The sequence below is a fragment of the Pseudopipra pipra genome, chromosome 3, assembly GCF_036250125.1.
Source record: "Pseudopipra pipra isolate bDixPip1 chromosome 3, bDixPip1.hap1, whole genome shotgun sequence".
Taxonomy (NCBI): Eukaryota; Metazoa; Chordata; class Aves; order Passeriformes; family Pipridae; genus Pseudopipra; species Pseudopipra pipra.
The window spans coordinates 116,928,670-116,940,980 of NC_087551.1; the positions used below are offsets into that span (position 1 = coordinate 116,928,670).

Consider the following 12,311-nt stretch of genomic DNA (forward strand, 5'->3'; position numbering starts at 1 on the left):
CACTGCACCCCAGTCCATCCCTAGTACCGACCAGCTGCTCCAGATCCTGACAGCCCTGGCCTGTCTGTGTGGGTAAGCACAGTTTTTGATAGGAAGCAACTGAGAGAACAAACTTTTGCTATCCTTTTAGTGTTCCTTTAATTCCCCTTTTATGTTTATAGTATTTTTCCTTTAGTTTCCCCTTTGACTAACCAATATCGTGTTATCCATAATATTGTGTTAAGATCCTTTTTTTTTTTGGTATCCCTTTTCACTAGTTAATACTGTATTAAATGCTGTTCGTAGTATTTGTCTTAATGCCACCCGATAAGGTAGTTAGTTTGTATCCTTTTTAGTTTTTAATTCCTCTTGCTAAGTTTATTACTATTATTATTATTCTCACTGTAATAAAAGATATTTTGTGTGCTTGAGTATTTTTTAGCACTTGTCTTTATTCCGGACATGTATCCAAACGTACTGCTACACCAGTGCGTTGTGCTCCTTTTCCCTGTGCATCCCATTCCCATCCCAGTCACTTCGCAGTCCCTCCCTGCTCCCTCCCCAGTTCCCCCAGTCCGAGCCCAGTGCCACCAGTGCTCCCAGTCCCACCCCAGTGCCCCCACTCTCATCCCAGTCCCTTCCCACTTCTCTCAGTGCAAGCCAGCGCACCCATTCCTTCCCAAGTGTCCTCCTGCAGTGCAACCCAGTCCTTCCCCAGTTTGCCCAGTCCCATCCCAGTCCTTTCCCACTGCCCCCAGTCCCATCCCAATTCCCTCACCAGTGATCCCAGTCTATCCCAGTGCTTCCCTGCTGTATTACAGTCCCTCCACAGTGCACCCCTGTCCTTCCCTACTGGCTCAGTCCTATCCCAGTTCCCTCCCCACTGACCTCAGTCCCATCCCAGTAGTGCCCCAGTGTGTCCTAGTGCCTCCCCAGTGCCTCTCAGTCCTATCCCAGGGCCTTCAGTCCCTCCCCAGAGAATCCCAGTCCCAGCCCAGTTCCCCCAAGTGCCCCCAGGGCCTCTCCAGTGCCCTCAGTCCTGGCCTAGTCCCTCCCCAGTGCATCTCACTCCTATCCCAGTGCCCCCAGTCCCACGGTCCCCAGTCCCTCCCCAATGACCCCCAGTCCCATCCCACTGCTCCCAGTCCCCCCCCCCGAAAATCTCAGTCCCACCCTAGTGTCCCCACTCCCAGCCCAAATCCCCCAGTCCCTCTCCAGTGTCCCCAGTCCCATCCCCATCCCTCCCCATTGCCCCCAGTCTTTCCCAGTGCATCCCAGTCCTTTTCCATGATACAAGAGGCACAGGGGGCATGAAATCCCTCAGCTGCTCTGAGGTTCTGCAATTCAGTTGTTCTAAATTAGGTAATTTTCTTGGTGAGCAGTTTGAGTTGTTAGACAGCGCGGACTGCAGAAGCATTTTTCGTTGAACTGATTGTTTTTTAGTTTATTTTAAAGCACTCCTAAAAACTCTACACTGGCATGTGTTCGCTGCACCTGCACTGGGGGCTGCAGGGAGAAGCAGCTGGGGGGGTTTGCTCTCTGCCCCTTTCCCACCTTCCCCTCGGTTCCCTGGGACTCCAGGGAATCCCAGCTCCCCTTGGCTTCTCCGGGGGCCTCGCGGCAGGGTTTCTAAGTGTGACCCTGAGATTTTCTGGCCTTGGAACTGATTGCTGTTTCAGGGCATGGCTCACCGGGCAGTCTGTCTTTTAACACTTCCTGGGGCAGGAGAATTGCAGCAGAAGAAAGCAAAGGAAGCCCAGAGCCAGAACTAGGAAGGCCCAAGCCTCTGGCAAGCCCAGGCCTTGCTGCTCGGTGCTGATTGTGCTCGGGGCTTGTTCCTCACCGTTCGGTTCCCAATGAGAGAGGAGCAAGAGGCAGAACAGCCTGCTGCTGCTGCTGCTGCTGCTGCTGCTGCTGCTGCTGCTACTGCTGCTGCTGCTGCTGGGGCTGAACTGTCTGCAGTGCCCGGGGGCTGGGCAGGACTTGGCCCCGATGCCTGCATTGCTCTGCAGCGGCCAGGGAGGGGTCCCAAAAGTCATCCCCCCGCCTGCTGTGCTGCACAGCAGGGGCTGGCTGGGCCGGTTCCCGGCCGGGGGAGCCCGGGGGAGGCCGTGCTGGGGCTGAGGGGCTGCTGCTCTCTGGGCCTCTCGGGCTTTGCCTTGGAATCCCAAAGCCTGTGCCTGTGCGGGGAGATGAGACAAAGGTGACTCTAAATTGGTTTCTTGTGGAGTGTTTTGGGGCCGAGTTCATGCTCTTGGCTTGTTGTGCGTCAATTCCCAACCTCGGTCGGGGCTTCCCGGGGAGCGTTGCTGCTGCTGCTGCCGCCGGGAGAGAGAAGTCCTTTGGGAAGCCGGGATAAAAACAGCAACTCTGTGAATTGCTCAGCTTTTCCTAGGGAAGGGCAGGTTTTAGGGAAGAAAGGCCCGTCCTCGCGAAAGGCGCCGCGGGTCTCGCAAGGGGGGGGCGCGGCTGCAGTGCCGTTCCCGGCCGTGTCCGCCAGGCGGCGACTGCGAGGCGGCGCCCGGCGGTCGGGGCGGGCTGGGAAGCGGCGCCTGCGCAGAGCGAGGCGTTGGCCGGGCCAGGCCTGGAGCGCTCGGGGCCGCCGGGCAGGGCAGGGGCGGGGACCGGCCGGGGGAGGGGTGGTGGGGGTGGGGGTAAGAGCAGGTTTTAGGGAAGAAACGCCTGTAGTGAGTAATCAGAAGAGAAGGGTGAAAGCCAAGAGCCTTTGACTTCCCCAGTGCACTTAATTTTCTTGTTCTTCTCTCTTTCAGGACAGGGAAAATCATTGACTTGGGTCCAGCAATGCCAAATGTGTTGGGGTGTGAGCAGCCAAAGGCAACAGGCTCTAGCCCCACCGACCGGCGCTGGGGGCTCCTGGTGCTGCCCGTGGGGTGGGGTGAGTCAGAGGGACACGTTTCTCTCCTCCTGGCTGTTGGCATTTGCTCCCTGGGCACTGGCTCTGTTTCCACTGCAGGCTGGTCCTTGTGTGCTGGGAAGGGTGGAGAGGAAGGGGCAAAGGGCTGGGTGAGCGTGGGATCCCTGAGCTGTGGGGTTGGGCTGTGCTGAGTGGGGCAGTTTGGTCCCTGTTGGTGAGCCTGAGCCTTGGTTTGGGGGTTCAGGAGCCCGGGGGGCCGAGCTTTGCAGCTCTGCCAGGGCTGGAGCTGACACAGCGCTGGGGGAGAACCTGGAGCTGGGCTGGGCCAGGGGACAGACGCAGGGGAGCTGGGGGAGGGTTTGGGACTCCCTGGGGGAAAAGGAGGGATGGATGGGCTGGATGGAGCCACAGGCCTGTGCTCCTGGGAACACACTTGTCCAGGGTGCTGGGATCCAGGTCAAACTCTAGTTCCCCTCGTGTCCAGGGGTGCAGGGTCTGAGGGATTGGATTTCCCTGGGGGTTTGCAGGAGACCAGGAGTGAGAGGAAACGCAGTGCCAGAGCAGGCTGTGTTTGCCTCTGAGGACAGAGAGCCTGTGGGCTGAGGTGAGATTGCTGTGAGTGTTGGGATGAGCATTCCAGGGAACGGGGAGCTTGGAATTCCAGGTGCTGATGGAACCATTGCCTTAGGTGTGTTTAGTTTGTGTCTGTGGGAGCTGGGATTCGGGCTGGGGAGCTGTTGCTGGGAACAAAGGGTGGAGAAAACCTGCTCCACGGATGTGTAAGGAAGGATGGAGTAGCAGGGAAGGGGAGTATTTCTATACAGTATCAATATTCTCCATGTGGGATGGAGCAGCAATGGGGGTGGTTGGGTTTGGCCTGGGCCGGTCAGGATCTGCCATAAACAACCCACCAGACCCTGAACCCTCACTGGACATGTCCAACCCCTCAACAGAAACCCAAGTCCTTCATTAACTGTTACAGAGGAAAAATGATTGGTAATTGCTTCTGATCCGTGGAGAATCTCCTTTGGAATGATCAAGCAGAGAGCGTACCAAGGCAGGCAGAGCATTTCTTTTGGCTCTTTTTTTTTTTTTTCTAGTTTGTCATTTTTTCTTTGGCTTCAATGCGTTTTGTGTGCTCCTGTTCAGAAAGCAGCAAATATATCCTGATAAGCCCTGAATGTGCCAGGAGGTTTCAGCCGGGAGGAAAGGAGCTGTGGAAGAAAAGCAGCCTAAAAATAGCCAGCGGGGATCATCAGGTTTTCCAGGCAAGAAGAACAAGGAGAGAGATGAGGGAATCGGGTTCCAATTCCTAAAGATTTGGTGGGTGTAGGAATGATTTCTGTGTGTTTTCCAGTCCCTTTTGATTCCTGGGATGATTTTAATGATGGCTTTAGCAATCAACTAAATTAGAGATGTTGTTTTTGAGAGGAAATGATGCCAAATAAATGCAGAGTTTTGGGTCAGTTTTTGGGATGTTTTGGGTCAGTTTTTGGGGTCAGTTTTGGGTCAATTTTTGGGGTGATTTGGGTCAGTTTTGGGTCAGCTTTTGGGATGATTGGGGTCAGTTTTGGGTCAGGTTTTGGGATGATTTGGGTCAGTTTTTGGGGTCAGTTTTGGGTCAGCTTTTGGGGTGATTTGGGTCGGCTTTGGGTCAATTTTTGGGGAGCACTGGGTGTTACTGGGGGTTGTTGGGGAGCACTGGGTGTTACTGGGGTGCACTGTGGAACACTGGGTGTTACTGAGGGTTGTTGAGGAGCACTGGGTGTTTACTGGGGAGCACTGGGTGTTACTGGGGGTTGTTGAGGAGCACTGGGTATTACTGAGGGTTGTTGGGGAGCACTGGGTGTTACTGGGGAGCACTGGGAGAGCAAATGAAAAATAAGGAGAATAAAAAATCAACGAAATAAAAAATAAAAAATGAAATATAAAATACAAAAGAAAATTAAAAAAAATAAAAGCAAAAAAACTAAAAAGGAAATAAAATGAAAAGGAAATAAAAGAGAAAAAAAAAAAAACAACAACCTTCTTGGGCACCCCGTTTCCTCTCTTCCCCTCCCGAACCGTAAATTGCGGGGTCATCACCCCTAAAATGCGAGAAGGGGACCCCAAACTGTGGGTGAGGGAACCCCAGGGAGCCGAAAAAGTGGAGGGGGAGCCGCAGTAAGAAAGCGAAGCCGGGCGGTCGGGCGGCGGGGTGGGAGGGAAGCCAAGGCGGCGACGCCGGCGCATGCGCAGTCGTTGGCAAGACGCCGGCGATCACGTGGTAAGTAAGGGCAGGCAGGAGCGGGACCGGCGACGCATGCGCAGTGGCTCTCGTGCCGGTGCAGCGCTCCCTGCTTGAGTTAAGGGCCGGTTCCGGCGGCAGGGCGGGACTGGCGGTCTCCCGTCTCTCCCGGGGTGTAGGGCGGGGGGATAACATGAAGATTTTTGGGGGTGAAGGCGCAGAAATTAGCAAGGAGGGACGCTAATTTGGGTAAACTCGGTCACCGGAAGTAGAGAGCGACCGGAAGTCCTCCAAGGCCCAGGCGCGGAAGTCCGCCAAGCCCACAGTAAAGATGGCGCCGCCAGGACCGGAACGACCACACTAAAGATGGCGGCCCCGGTACGAAAGTTCGCCTCGACGCCACACTCAAGATGGCGCCGCCAGGACCGGAACTTAGCCGAGGCCACACTAAAGATGGCGGCGAGAGGCCCCCTCGCCTCAGAGAGGCGTCTATCCTGTTGCCTGACCTCCGCCGCCACCCGGACCCCCTCCCCGCGCCCGCAGCGCCGTCTCGCCGCGCCGCTTCCCGCTGTGGGGACAGGCGCGGGCGGCAGGTTCGTGGGCGGCGGCAGGCACCGGGGCGGCAGCCCCCGTCTCGTGGCCGTGGCGCGCGTGGACCCCAGGCGTCCACGCCGCGCCGCCCTCCCGCCCCGTTCCGCTCCGCTCCCGTACCCGCTCCCGCTCCGTCCCCGCTCCGCGGGGGGGGGGATCCGTCCGAGATCATGATCAGCACCCTGGGGGACCCCGCTGGCAACGGGAAAGGTACCCCAGGAACCCCCCGGGAGGGATCTGGGAGGCTGCTGCCCTTCGGCCCCTGATCACAAATGGATGTAGAAGTGATGGTGTTTAGGGAATGTTGATTGTATTTCCCTGACTTTAGCAACGTGGTCATTAAAAAGAGAAAAATAACAAGTCTATGGAAATCCCCTGCACGTGGGAGCTTGCAGGCTCTGGATTAAACTTGGCTCTCTAATGTTAAAACTGTGGGCGAGGGGCGGTGGCCGAGCAGGGCCAGCGGCGGTGCCGGACGGGGCCGGCCCGGGGGTCCCTTCCCCGCGGGGTCGCAGCCGCGGGACCCGCCCCCGCCCCGCGCGGCCCCTCCCGGCGCGCCCCGCCCGGCGTTGGGGGCTGCGGCCGCTCCCGGCGCTGCCGAGGCTGCCGGGAAGGGACCGGCCTGTGCTGGGGGCACGGGGATTTGTTCCTTGTGTTCGAGGGCGGCAGCGGGAGCGGTGCTGCGGGGCAGGACGTGCCGGGTGACGGCGGGGCCCGGGGGCTGCAGCTCTCTGGCTTCCCGACTCGCTTTGTAGACATTTGCCACCTTCAGAGAAGGCACAAATCCCTGCGAAGCTGAGCAAGGGGTACAGGGAGTGCAGCTGGGTGCAGCGAGCTGGGGCGGGGCTGTGATCAGGAGAGGGTGTGCGCAGTCCCCCAAAACCAGCCCAAAAGAACCCCAGAGCTCACAGCGAAGCGGAGCGGGCACCTGCCCCTCCCTCCTGCTCGCGCCGACCCCGCCCCCCGGCTCGCCCCGCCTCGCCCCGCCTCCTCTCCCCGCGCGCCCGCCTGTGGCTCCACCCGTCCTTCTCTCCCCTCCCATGCGGGACAGCCCCAGGTGTGGGCAGTGAGGCTGACAAAGAGGCGGGACAGCCCCAGGTGTGGGCAGTTAGGCTGACAAAGAGGCGGGACAGCCCCAGGTGTGGCCAGTGAGGGTGACAAGGGGCGGGCCGTGCTCGGTGGGGCACTTTTTATAGGGAGCTTCTGCAGGGGAGCAGTCGATCCCAGGGAATCTCTCAAGCAGTGATGGTGAGAGTATCTTGCAGGGGCTGGGGGAAGCACCTGATGTACCCGGATTATCGCTCGAGGAAGGTGCCGAGGGATGAGCCCTGTTCCAGGAAGCAGCGCAGGAGAGGGGAGCAGCGCACGTGAACAGGTGGGAGAGTGTGGGGGTGCAGAGAAGATGCAGCTCAGACTGGAGGAAGACCTTGGAAGTTTCTTTTATTGATACAAACGTGCAAAGCAGAGAGTGAGGTGGAATATAAACACTGTAGGTGCTCGGGCAGGTGAACCAGGACTTAGGAGAGGAAATCGCTTTCCTGAGCACCTAAAGTTCTAATTGCCTCTCTCAGGAGCAGTCGAGAGGAGTTTCTGCTTTGGGGCTTGTCTCCAAAGGCAGGCACCTGAAACTGCTGTGGGAAGCTTACTGCCGTAACCAGACAGTAATTTCCCCTGATATTTTAGCTCCTAAACCCAGTGAGTTTTATTTCCTCTGTTCAGAGCTCTCCACTCTCATTTTAAGGCCTTTTCCCCGGTCCTCACCGCAGGACAGCGGCTCTTTCCCGGTTCAAACCTCGGCACAGCCACCGAACCGGGCGCGGGTCCGTGGAAGCATTTCCTGATTCTCGTTATTACCTCACTCCACATCCCCCATCGCGAAGCACCCCGGGAGCTCAGCCCAGCACCGCGGGAGGGTCCGGCAGCCCCGGGGCTCCTTGCGGCCCCCTCCGCGCCTCGTTCCGGTACCGCCAGGCTCACCCTTGTCCCGCAGGTAGGATGCGGCCACGCCGCGCTGCCCCAGCCCCCGCCGCCCCGCTCCCCTTCCCGGCGCCGCAGCGCCCGCCGCCCCGCTCCCCTTCCCGGCGCCGCAGCCGCCGCCGCCGCCGCCCCGCTCCCCTTCCCGGCGCCGCAGCCGCCGCCGCCGCCGCCCCGCTCCCCTTCCCGGCGCCGCAGCCGCCGCCGCCGCCGCCCCGCTCCCCTTCCCGGCGCCGCAGCCGCCGCCGCCGCCGCCCCGCTCCCCTTCCCGGCGCCGCAGCCCGCGCCGCCCCGCTCCCCTTCCCGGCGCCGCAGCCCCCGCCGCCCCGCTCCCCTTCCCGGCGCCGCAGCCGCCGCCGCCCCAACTCCCGCCATTCCGCTCCAGCCCCTCCGCTCCAGCCCCTGCCCGAATCCAATACCAACCCTAAATCCAATACCAACTATAATACCTGCTCACGTTAGGAGTCCTTTTCTCTGTCAGGCTCTTTTACCTAACCTGATTTTAAGTCAGAGATGCAAACCAGGTGCTGCTGCTCCCAGAGCCTTTATACCGTCTTGGATTGGGCTGCTCTCTTTCCCCCGGGGCCTCAAGGGAAGGGAGGTGGGCACGGCCAGGGGTATATTAACCCCAGCCTTTGGTCAGGGAAGTCATTCAGCAGGCAGGCTTCAATGGGATAAGAGCTCTCCCTTTCTTTCATTTAATGGGACTTCTCAAGCTATTCCTGCTTTATTAAAGCATCAGCTTTGGTATCCAAAGAAGCAGAGCTGTATATGGCAATGAAGAGGATTACACTCACATGCAGGGTTTTTAAATTTAATAACTTGGTGTTGGTAAGCTGCTTTTATAATTGGTTATCTGTTTTTCTTTTCCTTAGGAGCCTTGCATATTTTGGGATTTCCTGATCAACTGCAGTTTGGCATTTTTTCACCAGTGTTATCCAGTCCTCAGGTGAAGCTGCTCTGTGTTGAAGATGGCTACAGACACCCAGGTTTGCAAGTAGTCAGTGGGGGGTTATAGCCCACAGATGGAGAGAGGGCTGGGGTGCCAGCTTAGGAATTGCCAGGGGTGTTTTGAAGGTAGTATGGGTGGAAAGCAGTGTCCAGGAGCCACCTAAATGCCTGTGAAGGCACCCACTGACTTTTCAGATGTGCTACTTAAGTTTTCTTCTCATTCACCCAGGTATTCTGTGCGATTACAGCTGCAGTCTTTGGCTGCAGGCAGTGACCCTGAGTGGTTTGCCTAAAGAGAAGGGAGACTCTTTGAGCTCTCCCCATCTATCTGGGTGACTTTGGTTAGAGTTTCTTTACCATGTCAGAGGGGCAGGGTGTAAAGCAGAGTTGAACAGAACAGAGGCCAGAGGAGCAGAGCAAGAAGGTGGGTCATCACCTGACATCAGCACAAAGATGTGGCTTTTAGCTCCACGTTTACTTGTGTGTTATGGATTTTGTTGTTTGGGTTTGTTTTTTCTTTGTTTTCAGCTGCAGAGCCCTGGGCCCAGGAGGCTCTAGGCACCGGAGGGGAGGTGATCCAGGTGAGTACCAGTGAGCAAGGTGAGCATTGATTCCAGGACAGAACTAGATGGTCTTTTACAGGTGTTGTGGTGAATCTGTGTGCATGCTTTGTTTCTTGTGTTTTCCAGGGGTTCTGCCACCTTGTGACAGTCCAGTGCTTCAGGGCCCCTGCTGGTAAGAGGTCACTGTGGAGGAGAGGTAGGTAGGAGCTCCCACAGGAAAGCCATCCTTTCAGGCAGTACCTCAGTCTGTACCTTTGCCTTTGGCTTTTTTACTTTGCGGAGAATGTGTGCAGCCTCAGAGGGCTGGAGCCACCTGCCAATTAGGTTTGATGGTCTTCATCTGTCCTTGTGAGTAATCTCCTAGTACTACGAGGGTCATCAATTAAGGCTCGACCTTTCCCAGTTGCAGGTGCCATCCAGCCTGCCTTTGGCCAAGGAGGAGCATTGAGGTTGAGCTGGGGAGGTAGGGAGGAGGTGCTGGGGTCTCCCTTACTTTCAGAAACACCCATAACTTTTTTTCTCACTCCCCCAGGTACGGCACACGGTGATGGCAGCAGCCTCCGACTGGGGTCGGAGCCAGTGGCCCGAGAACCTCTCAGCTCAGGGGAGGGTGAGTAGCCAATTGCAGGGTTATCTCCCACGTGCTGCCCAACTCTTGGGTCAGTTTCTGTTTTCTTTCTCGTAGCCGACCGAGTCAGGGATCACAGGACCCTCTGAGCCAGCCGTGCGTCCTTCCTTCACATCGAAGATGGATTCACATCCCCAGCTGTGGGAAAGATAAGTGGAGGACTTCCACCTGGAGAGGGGATGAGAGCTGGGTCCAGTTTTATGGTTAGGAGGGAGGGATTTTCAATTGAGCAGAGGGGAAAGGATCTGCCCTAAGAGGCCCTTGGCACACATAGGAGGAGCAGTTTACTTTTCATCATGGAGTAGGATGTGCAGGGCAGAGCCGTTCAGGTCTGTGTCATGTCCTTTGTCCGGTCTGTGTTTCGTGTCTTACACTTTACAGTCACTGTGTCTTTGCTTCCTGCCCTCAAAGGTCTTATCTGAGATGTCAAAGCATCATTCCTAGAGTCTTGAACCTCTGCACTGCCCAGCCCAGTGCCCATACCATCCGTTCTTTGGCTCACTAGCTTGGACATGCATCGGAATCACATCTGAGAAGTGTCAGGTTAGGTGTCTTTTACAGCCTCCTTACAGGTTGTATCGGTGGCTGTGCCGTGCAGTCATCCCTTGTCATCCCACCTAGGACTTGTGAGAATCTAAGAAGATTCTGAACATAGCCTTGTCTCCCATCCATCTTAGCAATTTTGTAGGCAGTTCTTGTCCCAGGCCATTCTGTTAGAGTGTCTTTTCAGGCTCCTCAGAGCCTCCTCCATTCAGTCTCGCCGTATCCTCCGTCTTCTCGTGCGGTAGCACATCCATTTTGGCGTCGTTCCTTTCTCAGAGTTCTCTCTCCTGGTTGCACCACAGCACTTGTCTGGAAATGTGTCCTTGGAGTTTGTGTTGGGCCTGGAACTGCTCTGCCCTGCAGTGTAGACTTGGGGGTAGGTGGAGTAGAAAGGAGACTTTCCATTTACCCTGTGATAGGCTCAGCCACTCAGGGCAGCAGTTCTCCGGTCCTCCTGGAGGCAGCCCCTGCCTGCAGCGTGTGTGCAGTCACAAGAGCAGGCTTGTCCGGGGCCAATGGGAGCGGTACGGCAGGACCCTTAAAGTTAGGTCAGTGTGTGTTTGTGCAGGCTGTCTTTGGATCCCAGAGGGCTTGTCTAAGGAGAAATTAGAATTGCACAGCAGTTAATGTAGCCCTGTCTATATGGCTGACTTTGCTAACTCATTTCTTTGCAGCATCAGAGAGGCTGGATGTAAAGCAGAGATGAACAGAGGAGGCTGGAGGAGCACAGTCAGAAGGTGGGTTGTCATGTGAGGTCAGAGCCAAGACATGACTTTTGGCCCTAGGTTTACTTGATCATTTGGATGGTTTGGTGGTTTAGTTTTGGTTTTTTGGGTTTTTTTAAGATGCAGAGCCCTCAGCCCAGCAGAGGACAGGCACCAGAGGGAAGGTGAGCCCGGTGAGCAAGGTGAGCAGTGACTGCAGGACAAAACTAGCTGCTCTTTTGCAGGCGGTGTACTTGTGGTGAATCTTTGTACATACTTGTTTTTTTGTTTTACAGGCAGTGCACAGACTTCTAACGTGCAGTCCAACGTGACAGGGACCCTGCCTGTAAGAGGTCACGGTCAAGGGGTGTCAGACAGAAACTGCCATGGGAGCAACAAACTCTCGGGCAGTATCTAAGTACTCACACTTGCCTCTGGGTTTTTTTGCAGGAGATGTAGGCAGCCTCAGATGGCCGAAGCCAACTCACAGTGAGGTGACGGACACAGTTTGGTCCTCTGGAGCTGTCCTTGTAGGTAATCTCCGAGTATTGAAAAGATCAGCAATGAAGAACTGAGCTTTTTGGATTGCAGGTGCCATCCAGCTAACCTTTGGGAGCCGATGAGCATTGGAGGTGAGTCGGGGAGGCAGCAGGAGGAGCAGGAATCCCCTGCAGCTTTAGAGATGCCCTCTAATTTTGTCTCTCTCCCGCTCATGTATCATAGGAGATGACAGCACATTGTCCAAGTCTAGTCAGAGTCAGTGACACGAGGACCTGCCTCGGTGACAGTGAGTAGAGGCATCATGGTGGCTGGGGCCACGTGCCACACTACTCAGATCTGGTGTCTGGTTTTCTTTCTCGCAGTTGACTCCGAGTGGTCTGACGATGGCAGGAACCTCTGAGGCAGCCCAGGTGCTCCTCCTCTGCATCAAAGATTGATTGGCATCCCCTGCTCGCGGAAAGATAAGTGCAAGGCAAAGACCCAGAGAGGGGTTGGGAGTGGGTGCAAGTCTGTGCCTCGCCTGGAGGGATTTTTGAAATGAGTCCGGTGCAGGGGGTATCCTGTGATAGGTTATTTGGACGCATCAAAGGAAGGGCTTACTTTTTATCATGGGATTCCCGTGTGCAGGGCAGAGCAGTTCTGGTGTGTGTCACGTCCTTTCTCTCGTGCGTGTTTTGTGTCACATGGTGTGTGTGGTCACAGGTGTGGGGTGTCTTACTTGGGGTCAGCCTGGACCTGCACTGCCCTGCTCCGTGAATCAGTGGGTAGATAGAAT

The 12,311-nt window shown here is 56.4% G+C and overlaps 2 long non-coding RNA genes across 2 annotated transcripts; both read left to right on the top strand.

The window, feature by feature from the left end:
• The first annotated feature begins 2,581 nt into the window (after window positions 1-2,581).
• LOC135410667 (uncharacterized) lies at window positions 2,582-3,946 on the top strand. The gene is made up of 3 exons (XR_010428827.1): window positions 2,582-2,666; window positions 2,751-2,875; window positions 3,339-3,946. It is a non-coding gene; the product is annotated as an uncharacterized LOC135410667 (long non-coding RNA).
• A 5,363-nt stretch (window positions 3,947-9,309) lies between these two features.
• On the top strand, window positions 9,310-11,836 carry LOC135412282 (uncharacterized). The gene is made up of 8 exons (XR_010429550.1): window positions 9,310-9,770; window positions 9,846-10,707; window positions 11,006-11,068; window positions 11,177-11,238; window positions 11,332-11,388; window positions 11,486-11,529; window positions 11,627-11,667; window positions 11,759-11,836. It is a non-coding gene; the product is annotated as an uncharacterized LOC135412282 (long non-coding RNA).
• Window positions 11,837-12,311: the final 475 nt, after the last annotated feature.